General features: G+C 40.0%; 1 long non-coding RNA gene across 1 annotated transcript; it reads right to left on the bottom strand.

Moving 5' to 3' along the window:
- Nucleotides 1–210: 210 nt before the first annotated feature.
- On the bottom strand, nt 211–18,121 carry LOC123863445 (uncharacterized). The gene is made up of 3 exons (XR_006795555.3): nt 10,465–18,121; nt 9,364–9,599; nt 211–2,309 (listed from the first exon to the last, which is right to left on the bottom strand). It is a non-coding gene; the product is annotated as an uncharacterized LOC123863445 (long non-coding RNA).
- Nucleotides 18,122–23,217: the final 5,096 nt, after the last annotated feature.

Raw genomic sequence — 23,217 nt, 5'->3', positions numbered from 1 at the left:
TTGACCTTAAATTACAGAACTGGTGAATTAGGCCCCATTGTTTCTTATCGGATTTACTAAATAGCACCACTTACTTGGAAATAGATAACATCTCCACTTATCAACACGAGGTTTAGACCTTCTCTGGTTTGGGTTGAGGCTATCACATTACTGTTGGAAAGATAATTTTTCCAGCTGACTTGGTCTGTTGACTGTGGAGAAAACAGTAAAAATAATGACCCAATGCTATCTGGAGATTTTTCTCATATAACTCTGAGAAATAACCTTAGATTCCACACCTCTCTAACTCAACTCATAATCCAACCCTAAGACTCAAAAACAAATAATTTACTATCACGATTTTTGAGCATCAGCTATATTTAACTCCAAATGCCAGTGAGCTCTTTTACTTATTCCCCCAAGAATTGTAGCTTAGCAGACCCTGTTCATACCCTCTGGCTCTTACTACGTAAGGGCATTCTGGTCATATTTCCAGCTGTATTTCTTTTCTTTTCTTTTCTTTTTTTGGGGGGAGGGGCAGAGGGAGAAGGAGAGAGAGAATCTTAAGCAGGCTCCACACTTACACTGAGCCCTACCTGGGTCTCAATCCCAGGACCCTGAGATCATGACCTGAGCTGAAATCAAGAGTCTGATGCTCAACCAACTGAGCCACCCAGGCGACCCTCCCACTGTATTTCTTGTCCCAGGACTTTCTGTAGTGCCAAAGCCTGCTTCCCTTCAGGTGTAGCAGAGAGGAATTGCAGGTAAATTAAGCAGCCCTCCCACCCCCCTCAAGCCCTCATCCAATGATTGACAGGAGTTCGTGTAAAGCTCCCCAGCAACCTTGCCTCCCAGGTAGTACTCACTCTGGAGTTTCCTTAGTGGGATTAAGCGGTAACGGATTTGATCACACACCCTATCAGTACCTTTTACTTCCCTATTTAAATCATTGGCACTTGAATCCTGTCAAATGCATGATAATGCATTTGTAGTTTGACTATTACTCAGCCAAAGAATTTTAGAATTTAAAGGGTCATTAGAGATCATCTAGTACGGAAACTTCATTCTCCTGGAAAAAAAAAAAAAACGAAAAAACTGTACAAAGAGATGAAACCACTCACTCAAAGTCAAAATATTAGCTGATGAAGGCACAATCTGTGAATCTGATCTTCACAGAATCTAGGAAGAGGTGTTGATCTACCTGACTGTATTCTCACACTTACCAATGGTAATAACATGGCGCACATCACCTCCCCATCCCTATATATCTCGTCATCCACACCTGTGACAGACATTAATTGGTACCAACACTCTTTTTCAATCAATCCAGATAGAGTTTCAGAAACTTGCTCAACACAAAGCTGCAGGCAATTGCTTGGTAAGTAACCCATGAGATTCTCTCTCTCCTTCTCCCTCTGCCCCTCCCCCCCAAAAAAGAAGTAACCCATGAAATGAAAGGTATTTTTCATGCCTGATCTAACTCAAAAAGGTTATGAATTTTCTTTCTTAAAACAATGTTAGAGAATTTTCCACACTCTACTTCCTATAACAAATAGAAAACTCCAGAAGGACTGGGAGTGGGCTTCTTGAACAGTCCTTTTCCCTTGCTCAGGAATTTCATTCTTTATACTCTCCTGCATGTACTCTGGTATGTTTGGTGCAAGCATTATTAATGGCCTCCAACCCTGAGAATTCCTTGGGGTATAGACTTTTTCAAAGCATTGATGTGAAGAATAGAAAATCTAGAAGAACCAGCCACATTCTCTGTAAATTTTTTTTTCCTTTTCAATGTTATGGTAGGTGTCTTTAATTGTAGTAAGTTCTATTCACATCCTCCAAACAACCTGTTATTATGACTATCTTCTTGAATATATCAGACTCAATCAAAATCTTATCATCCTTTATGCTGTTTTTTATGTCTTCCCATGCCGTTGGCTTCACATTCAATTTGGTGACTTGATATTTAGAAATGATAGGCAGAAGTTTTTAGAAATGTCCTCATTCCAGGTTTTGATGACATTGATCTTTGTTCTTCCTTGAGTTCAGTGGCCATGGATTTGAATGTTACCTCTAGCCCCTTACAGCTGACTCGGGGCCATGTTACCTCACAGTGACATATTCCCCTTTTATAATTTATCATTTCAATCAGGTGATGCTTCTTCTGCAAGATCTTCCATATGAGAGGATCCAGAGCCACCAGAAATGGTGCTGGCAACTTTCTCAGAGGCTTCTCCTTTCCATACAAGGCAATGCCGAAGTCATGTAATATGGAAACACAGAGATGGGTCTTTCACTGAAGACAGGCTCTTGGGCCAAGGAGGCGTCCACCACTAAAAAATAAAAAGCAAAAGGTAGGTATTCAGACAAAATCTTTGGCATAAAAAGAAATCCTGAAACTAATGAGAGTCTGAAATATAGTATGTCTACCTAAAATAGTACCACTGTCAGGCAGCTCAATGAAAGATGTGAATGAATGCAACGGAGCTAATCCTCACCTAATGGAATAAAGTTTACTTTGCAGTGAAGGTTTATACAATTAATCTGATTTTCCCATTGACATTCATTATAATATTGGAGAGGTAATTTTTTTCAAAAAAAAAACTGGCTCTTAAAGATTCAATAAATACACACAATAATGCATAAGCAACTAAAAATGAACTGTTAGAAGTAAATACAATATTGGGGCACCTGGTTGGCTCAGTTGGTTGAGCGTCTGACTCTTGATTTCAGCTTAGGTCATGATCTCAGGGTGGTGAGATCAAGCCCCGCGTCAGGCTCGGGGCTCAGCAAGGAGTCTTCTTGAGATTCTTTCCCTCTGTCCCTCCCCCTGAGCGCACTCTCTCCTCTCTCTCTCTCAAAATAAATAAATCTTTTAAAAAAAGAAATACAATATGATTTTTTAAAGGAATAGTTATAATAGTCAAAAACATTAAAAACAATTAGGTGCTATAACCAAAAAGAGTAATAAAATTAGCTCTGATTCCCTAGAAGCAGAGCCTGAGATGAGGATTCATGTGCAACTGAATTATTAAAGTTGTAGCCTCAGGAAAAACGTGTAGGAAATGAGAAATAAAGACAGAGAATGTGGTTTAAGTAAAACCTGGTTTCTGCCTGATCTTGCAAGGACTTTGGAGTATATAAATTCATCATAGTATTATCCCAAACTTGAAACAGGGAGCTGGGTTTTTGTACCTCCATACCAGTCCGTTATTTGTCTATGGGTGATCCTAGTTGGGTGAAGAATGTAAACTCCCAGGAAACTCCAGCCTCCAGACCTTTAGTCTCCCGAAGGCAATCCCTCTGGAGAAGGTTGTAAAAGTGTGAGTCCTTCACAGCAATACACATAGCAGCTGGATTATGAGTGAACCTGATAAGTAAAAGAGACTCCAGGACATCTGGAGAAGCACCAAAGGAAAGGAAAAGCACTAAGGGAGGTCCAAAGAGTAACTGCACAAGTTTGGGAGAAGGATAATGTGGCTTAGCAGCTAAGTCATATAAAAATATCTAAGGGATTTTGACTGATGATAAACTCTGTATAAATCAACAGTGATGTAGCTGTATTTAAGAAGGGAAAAAAAAAAAGGTCACCAAACGCTGGGAAGAACATGGAGCAACGGGAACTCTCATTCATTTGCTGGTGGGAATGCAACATGGTACGGCCACTTTGGAAGACAGTCTGGTAGCTTCTTACAAAACTAAGCATACTCTTACCATATGATTCAGCATTTGTGCTTTGTGGTATTTACCTAAATGAGTTGAACATTTATGTCCACACAAAACTTGCACGAGTGTTTATAGCAGCAATATAGCTTTATTCATAATTACCAAAACTTGGAAGCAACCAAGATGTCCTTCAATAAGTGAATGGATAAATAATGGACAGGATGCCTCCATAAAATATTATTCAGAGATAAAAGAAATGAGCTATCAAGCTACCAAAGACATGCAGGAAATATAATGCCTATGTTTTTTTTTTTTTTTTAAGATTTTATTTATTTATTTGACAGAGAGAGACACAGCAAGAGAGCGGACACAAGCAGGGGGAGTGGGAGAGGGAGAAGCAGGCTTCCAACCGTGCAGGGAGCCTGACGTGGGGCTCGATCCCAGGACCCTGGGATCATGACCTGAGCCGAAGGCAGACGCTTAATGACTGAGCCACCCAGGCGCCCCTATAATGCCTATGTTAAGCAAAGGAGCCCATCTGTAAGGGTACATATTATACAATTCCAACTACATGACATTTTGGAAAAGCCAAAACTGTGGGGATAGTAAAAACATCAGTGACTGCCTGCGGTTTGGAGGAAGGAGGGAGGAATGAGCAGGTGGAGCACGGGGGATTTTCAGGGCACTGAAATTATTCTGTATGAGACTGTCATTGAGGACACATGACATTGTGCATTTGTCAAAACCCAGAAAATCATCCAACACAGAGAGTGAACTCTAATATAATGGACTTTAGTTAATAATAATGTAGCAATACTTTTTCATCAATTGTAACAAAGGTACCACACTAATGCAAGATGTTAATATTAGGGAAAAAGCTGTTTGGGGGTAGAAGGAATTCTCCTTACTTTCTGCTCAGGTGTTCTGTAAACCTAAAACTGCTCTAAAAATGAAGTCCATTCATTAAAAAAAAAAAGGGTAGTAATGAGATTTGGGGCTATAATAAGAAAAACTTAGTAATGAGAATATGTATGGTGAATAATAACCCTATTCTACTTTTCACTGGTGAAAACAGGCAATGCCTGGGGTATTGTACTTTGTTCAAGGTGCGAAACTTTGCACAGGGATTATGAAAACTGGCTATGGTGTTCAGAAGAGAGAAACTGATGCTGTAAAAGGACTCAAAACCACATTACATGAGGACATATAAAAGGAACTGAATATATTTAACTTGCAGAAGTACAGATAATAGGTAGGATGGAAGGCAGGGAGCCACACATCATAGTTGTCCTTAAACATTTGAAGGACCATCTTATAAAGGACTTATTTCTACAACTCTAAAAGGAAGAACAAGGATAATAAGTAAAACATATTTGGGCTTCATACATTGCTAATTTTTTTTTTTTTTTTGTGATTAGAACTGTCCCAAAGTGGAATGGATCAACTTGGGGGACAGTGAGTTTGCAGCCAAGCAGACTTAGTGGCCTGATCTTACATCTAAGCTAACTATTTTGCTTTTTTGTTGGGGGGCTGTGGGAGGGTTCTAAATGAAATTCACAAGCCTGTTTTCAAATGAATGTTACCCAGTAGAAATAGTTTATTACAGTACTTTTATGTCAGAAGTCATAACAAAATGAAGGACACTGAACTATCCAAACACCATTTAATAATAACACTTTACCCTGTAGCAGCTGAGACATATAGCTCTCTAAAGCACAATTCATATCTAGTATTTCTCATCAAATTAGTAATGTGTTTTCCATTCTTTCCTACTTTGATAATTATAATAACTTTATTGACTGAATACCTGTTATGTGTCAGACATTTCACAAATATTATCCTACTTTATCTTCACAGTGACTCTGTGAAGTTGATTTTATCTCGACTTTTTTAAATGAGGAAAGAGAATAAGGAAGTAATGTTACCATCGCTATCCAGCTAGTAAATTATAGAAGGATTTTAATATATACCTTTGGAGGTGCCTGGGTGGCTCAGTTGGTTAAGCATCTGACTCTTGATTTTGGCTCAGGTCATGATCTTGGGGTCATGAGATCGAGACCCATGCCAGGCTCCATGTTCAGCATGGAGTCTGCTTGAGAGTCTCTCCCTCTCTCTCTCTCTGCCCCTCTCCCCGCTCACTCAATCTCTCTCTCTCTCCCAAATAAATAAATAAATAAATAAATAAATAAATAAAATCTTTTGAAATATATATATATATATATATATATATATATGTATATATATGTATATACCTTCGGGATTTTTTTTTTAAGATTTTGTTTATTTATATTTATTTATTTATTTATTTATTTAATTTGACAGAGACAGAGATAACGAGAGCAGGAACACAAGCAGGGGGAGTGGGAGAGGAAGAAGCAGACTCCCCACTGAGCAGGGAGCTTGATGTGGGGCTCGATCCCAGGACCCTGGGATCATGACCTGAGCTGAAGGCAGACGCTTAACCGACTAAGCCACCCAGGCGCCCCTGGGATTCTTTTTTTTTTTTTTAAGATTTTATTTATTTATTTGTCAGAAAGAGCGAGAGCACAAGCAGGGGGAGCAGCAGACAGAGGGAGAGGCAGGCTCCCCACTGAGCAGGGAGCCTGAGGCGGGACTCAATCCCAGGACCCTGAGATCATGACCTGAGCTGAAGGCAGACACTTAACCATCTAAGACACCCAGGTGCCCTACCTTTGGGATTCTAAAGGCCAGTGGTGCTCTATTTCTATATAGAAGGCTTAGGTGTGACAACCCAGCTAGAAGCAGGGGGTGATAAATGGAATTTGTCTTGAAGCTGTACTTTCTTAGACTGTGTAAGTAAGATGGCACCCAATGATCCCTATGTCCTGGTAATCATGCCTTCGAATAGTTTCCTTCCATATTGTATCAGAGATGGTCTCTGTGACCAACAGAATATGGCACGAGTGATGCTATATCCCTTCGGAGGCTAGATTACAAAAGGCACTGCCGCCCTCCCCACGCCCTCATCTAACTCAGTGGGGGCAGCCGGCTGCCATGTCACGAACAGCCATATGGAGAGGCCCTCGTGGCAAGGAATGGAGGCCGCTGGCAGCACTTATGTGAGTGAACTTAGAAGAAACTCTCCAGTCCTCAGCAAGCCTTCCAATCCCTGCAGCCCCAACGAACAGGTTGATAGAAACCTCATCACAGATCCTCAGCCAGAATCACCCAATTAAGCTGCCCCCAAATTCCTGGCCTTCAGAAAGTATGAGATAATACGTGCTTGCTATGTGAAGCCACGAAATTTGGTAGGCAGCAATAAAAAACTAACACAGATTGTATGCTTCTTCAGGATGGCTTGAAGGGGCAGGCTGGTGGAGATAGTGGGGATAAAGTTAAAGCCCCTCTCCCCCACCCTTTGTGTCAAAGTCATTGCTGAAAGCCAACCTCTAATGACGATATCAGCAATATGAATTTTTAAGGGTCTTAAAAAAATGAAAAACAAAAAATAAAACAAAACAAAACCCCTCAAAACCCAACCAAACAAAACCAAAACAGAATAGAAAATGGAATATATCAGTTCCTTAGCAAGAAATGCATGCTGTAGCAAAACTTTTTTTTTCCAAATTGCAACAAATGTTTTTGTTTGCAAAGCAGATATGGGTTGGGATATAAAATATATAAATATTTTTAGGGTGCATTGTGGTTTACGAAAAGTTTGTAAACTGTTGCACTACGCTCCGTATCACTCTGCTTCCCCTGCTGGCTACCTTAGCTCACAATGGCTGGAGTGCAGATTGAGGCTCTCAGATAACCCAACCCGTACATGTTATCTCCAGAGACATTGAATATGCTTAGATATTAACCACTTACCAGAGTATACCCATAAAAAACTGTTAAAAAAAAAAAAAAGCTCAGGGCGCCTGGGTGGCTCAGTCGTTAAGCGTCTGCCTTTGGCTCAGGTCATGATCCCAGGGTCCTGGGATCGAGCCCTGCATTGGGCTCCCTGCTCGGCGGGAAGCCTGCTTATCCCTCTCCTGCTCCCCCTGCTTGTGTTCCCTCTCTCGCTGTGTCTCTCTCTGTCAAATAAATAAATAAAATCTTAAAAAAAAAAAAAGCTCTTTAGATGTCAACACTAGCATTAAGGACTAGGTGACAAGTATGTGAATGAGATGGGACCTTCAGATTTTGCAAATTTGGGAGGTTGGAATGAGTCCTAAGGATACAGTTTTAAACGTAGAAGTCGGCTAAGTGATGGATACTGAACGTTTGTCTTCTCACAAAGTACCAATTAAAAATGTCCAGTGGTATCAATTCCTTGCTGTACGAAGAATCAGATATTATTTCAGTCTGGTCCTAAGACTATTAGCTTCTTAAACCACTACTGAAAGTTGAGCTCCTTTTCTCTCCAGAGAGCATCTCAATTTCTGGCTTTCCTGACTGACTGGTTTCCTTCGAAGCTATGTGAGGAAGACCCTAATTTCTGCTTCTCTTCTCTTGACCTCATTCATTCCCTAACCCCCCACCAGTCTTCTATCCCCACCTATAGTTTCAGGGATGCTTTTTGGCTTCATCAACTCTTCTTAAGGATCATAGTTGGGAGGGGACGTGCAGGTGATGTATGGCCATTAAAAATGATATTTATTTGGTATTTATTTATATTATCTAAAATATAAACTATTTTGTGGCATAGGTTTTTTGGAGATTGTTACCACCCTTAAAGTGGTTCATTTAATTTTCTAAATTCTCATTGTACTCTTTGAGAAGTGACGATTCTGAATACATATTGAAGGTAGAGTGAATAGGGTTTCCTAAAGGATTGGGTATAGGATATGAGAGACTCCCAGGTTTTGGCCTCAGCAACTAGGAGGATGGAGTCCTCAGCAACTGACATGGGAAAGTCTGTGGATAATGCAGATTGGTGGCATAGGGTGAGGAGGATGGGGAGTTTTGTATTGGACATGTTGTCTTTATGTCATACTTTTAGACAATCAGGTGAAGAAGTCTAGTGGGCAATGAGTGTAGACATTGGAGTTCATGAGAAAGTCTTGACTGCAAATATGAATTGGGAGTCACGGATACAGAGACAGTATTTAAAGCCCCTAGAGCACCAAGGAACTGAGTGAAGATAAAAAGGAGAAAAGAACTGAGCTCTACCTTAAAAGTTGAAGAAGAGAAGGTAAATGAGGAAAGAATGGGAATGAGCAGCTACTGAGGTAGAAAAAAAAACAAAGTGTGGCATCCTAGCAGCAAGTGAAGAAAGGCATTTGGAAGGAGACATTGATCATTGAATCAAATGCTACTAAGAGATCAAGTAAAATGAGGACTGCAAAGTGGCTAGTGAGTTTAGCAACACAAAGATCATTGGTGATCTTGACAAGAGCAATTTTGGTGGACTGATGGGGGCAAAAACCTCTTCCAGAATGGATTTAAGAAAGAGTAAGAGGAGAGGAAATGGTATGTTTGAGACAAATTCAATTGAGAAATTTTCCTGCAAAGGGAAACAAAGAAATGAAGCAGTAACTACAGAGAAATTGAGGTCAAGAGAAGTTTTGCTGTCTGTTTTTTGTTACTGCACAAAAAACAATTCTTCTGGCTACATCTTCACAGAGACCTGTTCAAAGCCTTGAGTTAATTCATGGCATATTCCAGTAAGAATGGGTGGCTTTGATGGATTTCCTAATCATTTGTGTGGCCTCTAATTTGACTTCATTTGTGCATGAAATGGTTAAAGATCAAGAAAGAAGAGAAATTGATTACCTTTGTAGTCAGAAAACTCAACCAGGGCTGAACTCTTCTCTGGGAAAAGCTGCACATTGGTTACTCCTTCTCTTCCATTTGTGGGGTTCTCAAAGAAAGTTGTTACATAACTCTTATCAACACGAGGTGGCAGATTTTCAACCCTGATGGTTCTTGTCAGTTCCAGAAGTCTTGGGAAAATCTGAAGTTGCTGAACTCTATTGTGTCCAACAAAAACATAACAGATGTCCTGACATCTACAAATAAAAATCAGTTTGTTGGTACTATAATTTCATTTCATAGCAAAAGAAAACAGATTTGAAAGAGTAATTTGATTTAGAGGCTGTAACTAAGAATTAAAATTTAGATACTATATTTCTACATAAATTTAAATTTCACAGTGTCAACTTCAACCTATCCCACATTGCTTACTGTGAGTGCATGAGTGCACAGCTATCATTAACAGTGGCCTCCACTTAAGACCATTTTGGGAACATAGATCAATAGCTACCTTTCTAGATGAAATCAAGTATGTGCAGTCACTTTGTAAGCTGATAATAATAATGATGATGATTATAATACAATATTGTTTCCTAAATCTAATTTCTCTCTCCCCCACCCCCGCCTTACTTCACCATATCTTGGTCTCTATTTGGACATATCATTGTCATAAAAATAAACTCCTATAACTATTAAGCTCATGGGATTTGAGGGCACATTCACAATGGTTAAGAAAATACACTCAGAAGTCAGAATGTCTAATTTGGAATTCTGATTCAAATACTTACTAGCTGTGTGACTGTGACCAAGTCATTTAATTTTCTTGAAACCTGGATTTCTTCATCTGTAAAATGGGGATAATAATGTACCTATCTCATAGTGCTACATGTTTTGAGATGAAGTAAGTAAAAACTCAGCACAGTGCTTAGCATAGAGCAAGGCGCTTGATAAATGCTAGGTATTAGTAGTACCAGAAGGAATAATACACAATCCCTTGGCAATTATCTTACGGGAGTTAGAGTACAACTTTTAAACAAAACCCACTGTGGGATGCCTGGAATCTCAAAGTAGGATACAACCACAATTTGCAAATGAAAGGTTAAAAGGTATTGTCTGTCTTACCAGTATTTTTGGAGAAAAGTCATGACAGCAACTTTAATATTGGGTATTACTTCCACTCTGAAGTCACCATTGGCTTCTGACAGGCCACTAATCGACTCCATAAGCAAGGAGAGCACATTCTCCGTCATGGTGTCTTGGATATTGTGAAATGCAACCAAAAGGGAAACTTGTGAAGGGTCTTTTGAAAATTCACTTATGTCATCCACTTCCAGTTCATCTGTTTTATCCACTCTTCTGAAAAGCATTACTTTTGTACTGAGGTCTTCCAACTTAGCAATTTTGAGAGAGACAGAAACACTTAAGATGTTAGTTTTTACATCTGATTTGAGATTTGAAAGGATTTGGCCTTTATATTACTTTCCGATGTTTTAAATGCTTTGGAAGAAAATAGATTTCACTCATTGCCTTGTTAAAAAAAAAGACAGTCATTCTGGCTAAATGACTGCATAAAGTTAACCCTTATTCTTTGTTAAGTCAGATTTACTCACCAAATCACAGGGAAAAAAATAACAAACATGACAATAAATAATGATGTTCTTCCACTGACATAAATTACTAGAGCTACAACTCATTACTGAAAAGAAAGAAGTTTTTATTACTGCAAAATGAAAGGGCAATCTATAGATAACCAAAATAAAAAATGCTGCACATTCACAAAGAAGACTGGGTATGGGGTAGCCATTTATGGGGAGAGCAGAGATTATTACTTTCATTTTTCATTGTTCTTAACACTTGAAAGAGAAATAAAGGAACTTTTAGCACAATAAAGAGGCTTACTCTGAACTCAGAAGAGTAGTGAAAAAACAAAATAAAACAAAAACTAAAAATGTTCTCTGTTGCCACTTCTATTTGATATATTTTTCAAAATTCTTCCTGGCCATCAAAATAAGGTGGCAAAAAGAAATGACGATAAATATAGCAATGGAAAAGATACCAAAACCAATCATTTTTTACAAATACTACAGCCACATATTGTGAAAGATTTTAAAATCATCAACACCATCAACAAAGTGAAAAGACAACCCACAGAATGGGCGAAAGGATTTGCAAATCATAGTTGATAAAGGACTTGTATCTGGAATATATAAAGAACTCTTACAACTCAACAATAAAAAAAGCAAATAATCGAGTTTAAAAATAGGCAAAGGATTTGAATAGACACCTCTCCAAGGATGATATACACATGGCCAATAAGGACATAATAAAATGTTGAACATCCTTAGTCATTAAGAGAATGAAAATCAAAACCACTTCACAACTACTAGAATAACTAAAATTTTAAAAGATGGACAATAACAAGTGTTGACAAGGATGTGGAGAAATTGGAACCCTCATATCTTGCTGGTGGGACTGTAACATGGTACAACCACTTAGGAAAACAGTTTTGCAATTCCTCAAAAAGTTAGAGTTACCATATGACCCACATGTTTTTACACCCAGATAGGAATATACCCAAGTGACATGAAACATATGTCCACATAAAAACTTGTTCACAAATGCTACGGGCAGAATGTTTGTGTGCCCCCAAAATTCAGATGTTAAAGTCCTAATCCTCAATGTGATTGATGGTATTTGGAGATGGGGTCAGATGGGAAGTAATTAGGTTTAGATGAGGTCATGAAAGTGAAACCACCATGAAAGAATTCGTGTCCTTATAAGAAGATGAAAAGACCAGAGCTCTCTGCCAAGTGAGAAAATAGCAAGAGGGGTCATCTGCAAATCAGGAAGAGGGTCCTCACCAAGAACTCCTGACCTCATACTTCCAGCCTCCAGACTATGAGAAATCAGTGTTGTTTAAGCCACCCAGTCTATGGTATTTTTTCTAGCAGCCCAAGTTGCCTGAGACAACAAATGTTCATAGCAGCATTATTCACAATAGTCAAAAAGTAAAAATAACCAAATGTCCGTCAGATGACGAATAGATAAATAAAAAGTTGTATATCCATACAATGGAATATTATCTGGCAATAAAAAGTAGCAAAGTTTTGATATATTCATCAACAGTAAGGAAGCTTGAAAACATGCTAAGTGAAAGAAGTCAGTGGCAAAAGGCCACATACTATATGATCTTATTTATATGAAATGTCCAAAATACATAAATTCACAAAGACTAAAGTATATTAGTGGTTACCACGATCTATGGGGAGGAGGGAAATGGGAGTGACTGCAAATGCACTTCAGAGTTTCTTTGGGGTGATGAAAATTTCTAACAATAGATAGTGGTGAACACTGTGAATATACTAAAACCATTGAATTGTACACCTTTAAAGAGTGAATTTTACGGCATGTAAGTTATATCTCAAAACTGTTATTAAAAAACAAGAATCAGGGGCGCCTGGGTGGCTCAGTCGTTAAGCGTCTGCCTTCGGCTCAGGTCATGATCCCAGGGTCCTGGGATGGAGCCCCGCATCGGGCTCCCTGCTCTGCGGGAAGCCTGCTTCTCCCTCTCCCACTCCCCCTGCTTGTGTTCCCTCTCTCGCTGTGTCTCTCTCTGTCAAATAAATAAAATCTTAAAAAAAAAAAAACAAGAATCAATAAATCAATTCTTAGAGAAAATGTAGATAAGGATATATGAGATCACTTTAAGAGAATTATTAATGGTGAAAATAAAGTCTTGATATTCTCTGCACTTGCATAAATACATTACAAGTGATAATACTCTCCAAGTTATAGATATAATATATAAAATCTCTTAATTCAAGTCCAGTTAAGATACCAATATGGTAATTTATAAAATTTGACAAAATGAAAGTAAAATGTATTTTAAAAAATAAGACAATACCTGGGCAGAAGACATGAACAGACATTTTTCCAAAGAAGGCATCCAAATGGCCAACAGACACATGAAAAAGTGCTCAACATCACTCAGCATCAGGGAAATCCAAATCAAAACCTCAATGAGATATCACCTCACACCAGTCAGAATGGCTAAAATTAACAATCCAGGAAACGACAGATGTTGGCGAGGATGCGGAGAAAGGAGAACCCTCCTACACTGTTGGTGGGAATGCAAGCTGGTGCAGCCACTCTGGAGAACAGTATGGAGGTTCCTCAAAAAGTTGAAAATAGAGCTACCCTACGACCCAGCAAATGCACTACTGGGTATTTACCCCAAAGATACAAATGTAGCGATCCAAAGGGGTACATGCACCCCAATGTTCATAGCAGCAATGTCCACAATAGCCAAACTTTGGAAAGAGCCAAGATGTCCATCAACAGATGAATGGATAAAGAAGATGTGGTATATATACACAATGGAATATTATGCAGCCATCAAAAAACACGAAATCTTGCCATTTGCAACGACGTGGATAGAACTAGAGGATATTATGCTAAACGAAGTAAGTCAGTGAGAGAAAGACAAGTATCATATGATCTCACTGATATGAGGAATTCTTAATCTCAGGAAACAAACTGAGGGTTGCTGGAGTGGTGGGGGGTGGGAGGGATGGGTGGCTGGGTGATAGACATTGGGGAGGGTATGTGCTATGGTGAGCACTGTGAATTGTATAAGACTGATGAATCACAGACCTGTACCTCTGAAAAAAAGAATACATTACATGTTAAAAAAAAAAAAAAGGAAAGAAGATAGTAGGAAGGGAAAAATGAAGCAGGGGGGGAATCGGAGTGGGAGATGAACCATGAGAGACGATGGACTCTGAGACATAAACTGAGGGTTTTAGAGGGGAGGGAGGTGGGGGGATGGGTTAGCCCGGTGATGGGTATTAAGGAGGGCATGTACTGAATGGAGCACTGGGTGTTATTTGCAAACAATGAATCGTGGAACACTACATCAAAAAGGAGTGATGTAATGTATGGTGACATAACATAATAAAATTAAAAAAAAAACAAAACCAAGACAATACCAAATGAAATGCACTTTCACACTTTAAAATGCATCTTTTCACAGACTGGAAGAAAATATTTGCAAAAGACATAACTGATAAAAAAAACTGTTATCCAAAAATATAAAGAACTCTTACAATTTAACAATAAGAAAGCAACCTGGGGCACCTGGGTGGCTTAGTCGGTGAAGCGTCTGCCTTCGGCCCAGGTCATGATCCCAGGGTCCTAGGATCAAGTCCATATTGCACTCCCTGCTTAGCAGGGAGTCTGCTTCACCCTCTCCCTCTGCTCCTCCCCCCTGCTCATGCTCTCTCTCTCTCACGCTCTCTCTCTCTCAAATAAATAAATAAAATCTTAAAAAAAAAGAAAACAGCCTGATTTTAAAATGGGCAAAAGACCTCAACAGACACCTCACCAAAGAATATATACAGATGGCAAATGAATATATGAAAAGATGCTCAATATCTTACGTCATTGGGGATATGTAAATTAGAATAACGATGAGATACCACTACACACCTAGTGGAATGGTGATAATACCAAACGCAGGCAAGGGATGTGGAACAACAGGAACTCTCATGTATAGCTGGTGGGAATGAAAATGGTGTTCACTTTGCAAGACAGTTTGATAGTTTCTTATAAAACTAACATATTCTTCCCATACAATCCAGCAATCATGCCGCTTAAAGAGTTAAAAATTTATGTCTATACAAAAACCTACACATGGATGATTATAGCAGCTTTATTCATAATTGCCAAAATTTGGAGGCAACTAAGATGTTCTACAATAGGTAAATGGATAAATATATGGTACATTCAGACAATGGAATATTGTTCAGTGCTAAAAATAAATGAGCTCTCAAGCCTAAAAAAATGTGGAGGAAACAAATGCATATTACTAAGTGAAACAAGCCAATCTGAAAAGGCTAATAACATATGATTCCAACTATATAACATTTGGAGGCAAAACTATGGAGACAGTAAAAAGATCAGTGGGTGCCAAGAATTAGAGGAAAGGGAAGGATGAACAGCAGAGCACAGAGGATTTCTAGGGCAGTGAACCTATTTTGTATGATACTATAATGGTGGATGTATGTTATTAAACATTTGTCAAAACTCAATAGAATGTACAACACCAGGATCAAGCTCTAATGTAAACTATGAACTTTGATAATAATGTGTCGATGTAGATTCACCAATTGTAACAAATGCACCACTCTGGTGTGAGATATTGATAATGGGGGAGTTAGGGGCGGAGCAGGTGGTATATGGGAACTTTCTGTATCCTCCACCCAATTTTTTTTAATGCATCATTAAGCAGTAATTATAAAGCTAAATAGTTCTAAATTAAGAATAGATGATATGACAGGAGGTACAATAGAAATTTCAGATATAAACCTTAATCTATCAAAAAGCTTAACATGAAGTATTAAGAGGAATAAGAAAGTAAAGAGATGAATCATAATTTAATAAATATTGTTGGGATATTAGTTTTCATTATGAAGAAAATTAGATATAAATTCATATGTCATAATCAACAACTAACTACAATAATATTAGCCCCCAATGGGTTAAAAATGTTAATTTTAAACACTCCAAATGTAGGGACACCTGGGTGGCTCAGCGGTTCACCCAACTCTTGATTTTGGCTCAGGTCATGATTTCAGGGTTGTGAGATTGAGCCCCATGTGGGGCTCTGCTGAACTTGGAGCCTGCTTAAGATTCTCTCTTTTCCTCTCCCTCTACCCCTCCCCAACTGCTCATGATCTCTTGCTCTCTTAAAAAAAAAACACTCCAAAAGTAATAGATTAAAAGTTCTATATTTATATATTTCTATAAATCTATATAATATGTAATATTATAAATTTCAATATATCACTATAGATTCTATATTTATATATTTATACATGTTTATAAATATAAGAACTTTTATTCTACTTCTTCTGAAATGATAAACAGATTCATCGAGGGGAATTAACAATCCTAAATATATATACACCTAACAACAGACTTTCAAAACATACAAAGCCCAAATGGATAGAACTTCAAGGAGAAATAAGTCTACAATTATACTTGGGGATTTCAGCATCCTTTCTCAGTAATTGATAGTTCAACTAGTCATAACATCAGTAAGGATATGAGGACTTGAACAACACTTTCAATCAACTTAATCTAATGGATGCTGATAGAACACTTCACCCAACAACAGAACACACTTTGAACTGTCCATGGGAATGTATTTATCAAGATAGACCATATTCTGTCCAGAAAACAAATCTCAACTTATAAATTTAAAAGGATTCAAATAACACAAAGCATGTTCTCCAATCACTGTGGAATTAAATTAGAAAGCAACAGCAAATTAGCAATAGGTCTAACTACATGGATGAAACTCAACTGCATTATGCTAAGTGAAAGAAGCAAGGCTCAAAAGACCATGTGCTGCATGGTTCCACTTCTATGACATTCTGGAACTATAGGGACCAAAATTTGACCAGTATTTGCCAGGGACGCACCTTGAGTGAAGAGGTTGATTACAAAGGAACCAGTGGGAATTTGGGGGGGGGGGTTGATGAAACTTTTTAATATCTTTATCTCTTTTATCTCTTGTGGTTGTTACAAGATTGTATTCATCTGTCAAAACTCACAGAACTGTACATTAAAAAGTATGAATTTGCTGTATGTAAATTATACCTTAATTTTTAAAATGAAAGGAAGTCAACAGCATTCATATACACAAAGAGAAGATACAGTGAATGAAAAACCTCATGTACAATAGAAAAAAAAAAGATAAAATGTTTAGAAACAAACTTAACAAGAAAATATTCTATGTAAGAAAACTATAAACACTCTTTAAAGACACAAAAGTAAACCAGAACAAAGAAATGGCATCCTTTGTTCTTGGTTAGAACATCTCAACACCATCTCAAGATGTCAGCTGTCTGTAATTTATAAGTTTAATGCAAATCCAATACAAATCCCAATGGGAGCTTTTTTTTTTTTTGCCACTGATCATAAATCAGAAGTCAATCCTAAAGTTCCTAAGTAAAGATAAGCACAAAAGAATAGCTAGGAAAACAGCGGGAAGGAAGAGTTGTTAGGGGAACTAGCCCTGACATTAGAATATATAACAGAGCCTCTCTGCAACAGATGAATAAACATGTCAATGGAATAGAAGTTCTAGAAACAGTCAAAATACATATAAAAATCTAGTATATGATAAAGGTGGTATCTCAAGTTACTAAGGCAGTACTAATCTTTTTAATAAATGGTGTTGGGACAACTGGATACCCATTTGGAAAAAAGACAAAATTTGATCCATTCCTCAAACCATAAACAAGAATAAACTCAAAATGTATCAAAGATCTAAATGTAAAAAATAAAGCATTACAAATAAATGGATGACTATAACCTGGGTGATGGGGAAAGCTTTTAAAATATGACCAAAATTCCAAATGCAAGAAAATTAAAAAATTGGTAAATTTTACTATAAAAATAAAAACCGTTTGCATGGGGGAAAAGCCACCACCAGCAAGCTCAGAAGGCAAATGACAAACTGAAAGGAAAGAGCCATAACATATATCACAGATGAAAGATGACGATCTCTAATTTATAAGGCACTTGTAAAAACTGCGGGGAAAGGGACCAAAGATTCCATGGAAAACGATGCCCCGCACTCTACTCTCTTCCCGGACAAGTCAGGGTGGTAAGCTCCACCCCAGGGAGAGGGGGTTCGAGGCCCGTGAGGTCTCCGTGGGCTCCCCGTGCTGCAAAGTCCCGCGCCGCCCTCCGCACTCCCGCCCCTGGCGCCCCTCACCATCCTCCCGGAGGAAGGGCGCCAGCCAGCGGGGCGGGCTGCCGGGCTGCGGCCGACCTCACGCTCTTGCCTCCCGATCTCCTGCGCTCCGTGCACACAGGCGCAAGTTCGTGCCCAAGTTCTTCCGACGTCTGGGGCTCTGGGCCCGGGGGAGCAGGGTGCAGCCCTCCCCAGTTCCGCACCTCCACTCACGCGGCCCCGGCCCCACCCAACGGGCTCGTGCCTTTTCTTTCACTTTCTTTTCTCTGAAAATCACTACTGCCTACGTTGTGGTTTTATGGTCTGAAACAGCGCCTCAAGATTATATCACCCATTTGGGACAGACGTTGCTGTCAGACAAATTCTGGGCTCTGCGATTCATCAGGTGTGGAACCCCAGTGATTAAATCTGTGCAGTGGGTTTAGCTACTTCATATTATCATGGGGATTAAAGGAGGCAAAGTCTGAAATACTCTTCGGATTTCTGTCTGTCACAAAAGCAAAGTGGCAGTAAAGGCGAACTTTTGAAAAGGAGTTTGGGCAACCTGTATACTCAAAGTGGGTAATTGAAGAGAGTTTAATAAAGGAATTACCTTTATAGGTGGAAGCAAAGGATTAAGGGAAACCACTGAGAAATGGCGCAGCAGCCTCCCCTTCCCCTTACCGTGTAGGCTGAAGGGGCAGGGGAGGACTGTGTACTGAGCCTGAGACCTGAAGGCAAGTTCAGCAGCACTTCGCTCCAAAGGCCAATACTCCTGGTTGGAAAGGAGTATTAGGTTTTTCAGGAGGTCGGCCACCTGGGGAGAAGGCAGACTCTTGTCCAAAACCCAGCTTAGAGGTTTCTTTTCTTTTTTTTAAGATTTTATTTATTTATTTGACAGAGAGAGACAGCGAGAGAGGGAACACAAGCAGGGGGAGTAGGAGAGGGAGAAGCAGGCTTCCCGCGGAGCAGGGAGCTCGATGTGGGGCTGGATCCCGGGACTCTGGGACCATGACCTGAGCTGAAGGCAGCCGCTTAAGGACTGAGCCACCCAGGCGCCCCTAGAGGTTTCTTTTTAAAGAAAATTAAGGGGGCCCCTGGGTGGCTCAGATGGTTAACTCAGCAGGGAGCCTGCTTCTCCCTCTCCCTCTACTGCTCCCCCTGCTTGTGCGCTCTCGCTTTCTCTGTCATAAATAAATAAAATCTTTAAAAGAGAAAAAACTTAGGGCAATTAATCGGTAAAAAGGGGAGCACAGTGGTCTGTAACTCTTCTTGATTCCGTACAGACTCAGTGGCACCAGCCACCAATGTGCTGTTATCACTGTGCTGGGACGTTGTGTATTGGTGCGGGGTTGGGGGGGGGGGGTGGGCTGTGCAAGTGTGTTTGGTTCTAGGTGTTTCTAGAAAACAGTGCATGATAGATCCACAAAAAAAGGTTTAGTTAATCAATCAAGTGGCCTAAAAGTGCTTGCTAAAACTTAAAAGACTACTAAGTTGGCCAGAGGGGCGGAGGTGGCAGCTTCAAACCTGGTAAGAGCTTTTTACCTATAGGAGAGAGCCATTACAGGGAAGCCATGGCTACTTTCTGGAGACAGCAAGGGAAGTAAGTTCCCCAAATAAGTTCCCACTAGCTCCCCCTACCTTCCTGGTACTTTGCATTGCTGAACTCAACCAGCAATCAGGTCACAGGATGGAGCTGATGCAGTCCCAAGGCAGTGGATTTTGATATCACATTAATAAAGATATGTATAAAGTATTAGGAACACAAGAAAATAAGAGAATCAAAATTTGAAGACAAGATTGAAGGGAAGTTCCAAGAGTAGTGGCATTCGGGTGAGACCTGGAATGAAGAGTAGGACATTTCTAAGTGGAAAATGAGGCAGAGGGGTATTCCCGAGAGGACAGGTAGAGCAAAGGCCAGAAGAAGCGAGGTATAGACGGTGGCTTGGAAAAGTTGATAGTCTGGTGTGAGTGGACCATGGCGGGGCTTGGTGGAGAGAACAGGACATGAGGCGAGCAAAATAGAATGAGAAATCCCTGAGGGCCGTGCTGTGACATTTGAACTTTATAGTCTAAGCCAGTGATCCTCAAAGTGTGGTGCCCAGACCAGCAGCATCAACATCACCTGGAACTTACCAGAAATGCAAATTCTGGGGTGCAATCTCACATCTACACGGTTAGAAACTTTGGTGGGGGTGGGTCTTAGCTATCTGTGTTTTATTGATCCCTCTAGTGATTCTGACCCAAGATCAAGTTTGCTGTAGGCATCAGGGAGTTACTGAAGGCATATTTCAGAAGAATGATGAGATCAGAGCTATTATTTTTCTTTCTTTTTTTAAATATAAGTTTTAGATTTATTTATTTATTTTATTTTATTTACTTATTTATTTATTTATTTTTAAAGATTTTATTTATTTATTTGACAGAGAGAGACACAGCGAGAGAGGGAACACAAGCAGGGGGAGTGGGAGAAGCAGACTTCCCGCTGAGCAGGGAGCCCGATGCGGGGCTCGATCCCAGGACCCTGAGATCACGACCTGAGCTGAAGGCAGCCGCTTAAGGACTGAGCCACCCAGGCGCCCCTTAGTTATTTATTTTAGAGAGAGAAAGAGAGCACGAGCAGGAAGGGCAGAGGGAGAGAGAGAGAATCTGAAGCAGCACAGAGCCCGATGCAGGGCTCCATCTCACGACACTGAGACACGATCTGGGCTGAAACCAAGAGTCAGACGCTTAACCGACTGTGCCACCCAGGTGCCCCAGAGCTATTGTCTTTCAAAAGGCAGTTTGAAGTGACTTGAGGAAGGAGGGATGGGGACAGAGAGTCCATAGACGGTGTTTTATTCATTCTGGTGAGAGAACTATGAAGAAGCCAAGTGGGCAGTGAGATTTGAAGTGAAAGAGAGATAGGGCTGGTGATGATGGATATGCGGGGAGCAGGATAGGGAGAAGTCAAAGGTGCTACTAAGACGACATTTTAATGTGTTATAAATGTAATAGATTTTACATTGTCTGTTGTTTTCCCAGGAAATAAAACTGAGTGTCCTCCTCTATGAAATAAGACATTTAAAATGCTTTCTACAGTCTCTTTCAACACATGCCAAGCGAATGAACCTACTGAGTGACATGCTAGATCTTTTCAAGGCTCTCTCTGGCCAGGGTGGTAACCTGCATTGCATTGCACTGCTTCTTAGTTTGCCTGGCTTCCCTTTTTGTTTGTCCTTATCTTCCCTGACCTGGGCTTGCATCTCTGCCCCAAAATTGTTAACAATCGATCTTTGTCTTAAGGCTCTGTGCTTTGGAGGACTCAGGACCCCAGTCAGTAGTAAAGGAAATGCGCCCAACTCCCATAGGGAAATCAAAGTAAAAACAGTACTAATCCATAAGATGAGTGTAAGGAAGCCCAACAAAGGTTTGGTTTTTCTCCTAAGGACTGCTTTAGTGCTCTCTATATTGTGATTTATAATAAATATATATTTGGTCTTCGTCCCTGTTTCTGGCACAGAGCTCCTAAAAGCCTTGCAATTTCCTAATGGCTGAGAGTGATAAAGATGTCTTTTGTTAGTGAGATGACCTAAGGATGGTTGCCAGAGGAATCAACTACATGATCGGAGGGTTGGAACTTTCAGTCCCAACCCCTGATCTCGGGGGAGGTGGGGAGGCTGGAGGTTGACTTCAATCACAAGTGACTGGAGATTTGATCAATCATACCTATGTTTTGAAGCCTCCGTAAAATCCCAAAAAAGGACGGGGTTTGAAGAGCTTCCAGGGGAGTGAACAGGTGGAGATTTGGGCATAGTGGTTTGACTGGAGGCCGTGGAAGCTCCATGCCCTTTACCCATATCTTGCCCTATGCATCTCTTCCATCTGGAAATTGATGCGTTATATGCTTTTGTAATAAACCAGTGATGTAATGAGTAAACTGGCTTCCCAAGTTCTGTGAGCCGCTCTAGCAAATTAAGCAAACCCAAGGAGGGGGTTATGGGGAGCCAGAGATTTATAGCCATTCAGCCAGAAGCACAGGTAACATCCTACGCTTGCTTTTGGCATCCGAAGTGGAGGGAAATCTGGTGGGGATGCAGCCCCATTAGCCTGTGGAATCTGATGCTGTCTCTGGGTAGAGCATGTCAGAATTGAGTTTAATTGTAGGACCCCCAACTGGTATCAGAGAATTGCTTGGATATATGGAGGGAAAACCCACACATGGGAATTGGATGTAGAAGCTTTCTATCTTTAGAAAAACATCAGATATCTTAATACTGTTTTCAATTCTCTTTTTCCTTTGGAGAGAAGGTACCCTGATTTGCTAGTATCCAGTGGGCCATCTGGGTAATCCAGCACTGATGCTAGAAAGGTGAAAATAAAAACTCTAGGAGTAAGGAGGGGGCAAGTGCAGTTTGATAGGGTATGGCATCCACTTTCTCTAGAAGGAGAGAAGAGATGAAGCCTATAGCCTACTTTTATCTTGTAGTAACCTACGTGTGAAGGAGAAAACATACTAAGGAATGTGATTTTCACAGCTGAAATTGCCTGTAGTGAAGTCAATCCTGTTACATTTTACTGCGATACTACTTAGCAAATAGCTACACACAAAATCAACTACAGACATCTGCACACATGGTAGATTGCTCTACACTGTTGGTGTTGTAGAGAACTCCCAGAATCTCATCCTAAGGGAAGAGAAAGAAGGAGTACAGGGACAACACAGACAATCTGTTCCTATATGGATAGAACTTTCTTTCTTTGTAAGATTTTCTTTCTTTCTTTCTTTCTTTCTTTCTTTCTTTCTTTCTTTCTTTCTTTCTTTCTTTCTTTCTTTCTCTCTTCTTTCTTTCTTTCTTTCTTTCTTTCTTTCTTTCTTTCTTTCTTTCTTTCTTTCTTTCTTTCTTTCTTTCTTTCTTTCTTTCTAAATAATTTATTTGAGAGAGAGCGAGCCAGCAGGGGGTGGGGGTGGGGGAGCAGAGGGAGAGGGACAAGGAGACTCCTTGCTGAGCTTGGAACCCTACTCGGGGCTCCAACCCATGACAGAGAGATCATGACTGAGCCGAAATCAAGAGTCAGACACTTAACTGCAGGGCCCCCCCGGGCGCCCTCAGATATAACTTTATTTAAAGCAGATGCAGATGATAATACCT

The sequence above is a fragment of the Mirounga angustirostris genome, unplaced genomic scaffold (assembly GCF_029215605.1).
Source record: "Mirounga angustirostris isolate CCGP_5_RB_7025 unplaced genomic scaffold, mMirAng1.0.hap1 SCAF_1, whole genome shotgun sequence".
Taxonomy (NCBI): domain Eukaryota; kingdom Metazoa; phylum Chordata; class Mammalia; order Carnivora; family Phocidae; genus Mirounga; species Mirounga angustirostris.
The sequence above is the reverse complement of the archived record's forward strand: the minus strand, read 5'-3'. Positions and strand labels throughout refer to the sequence as shown.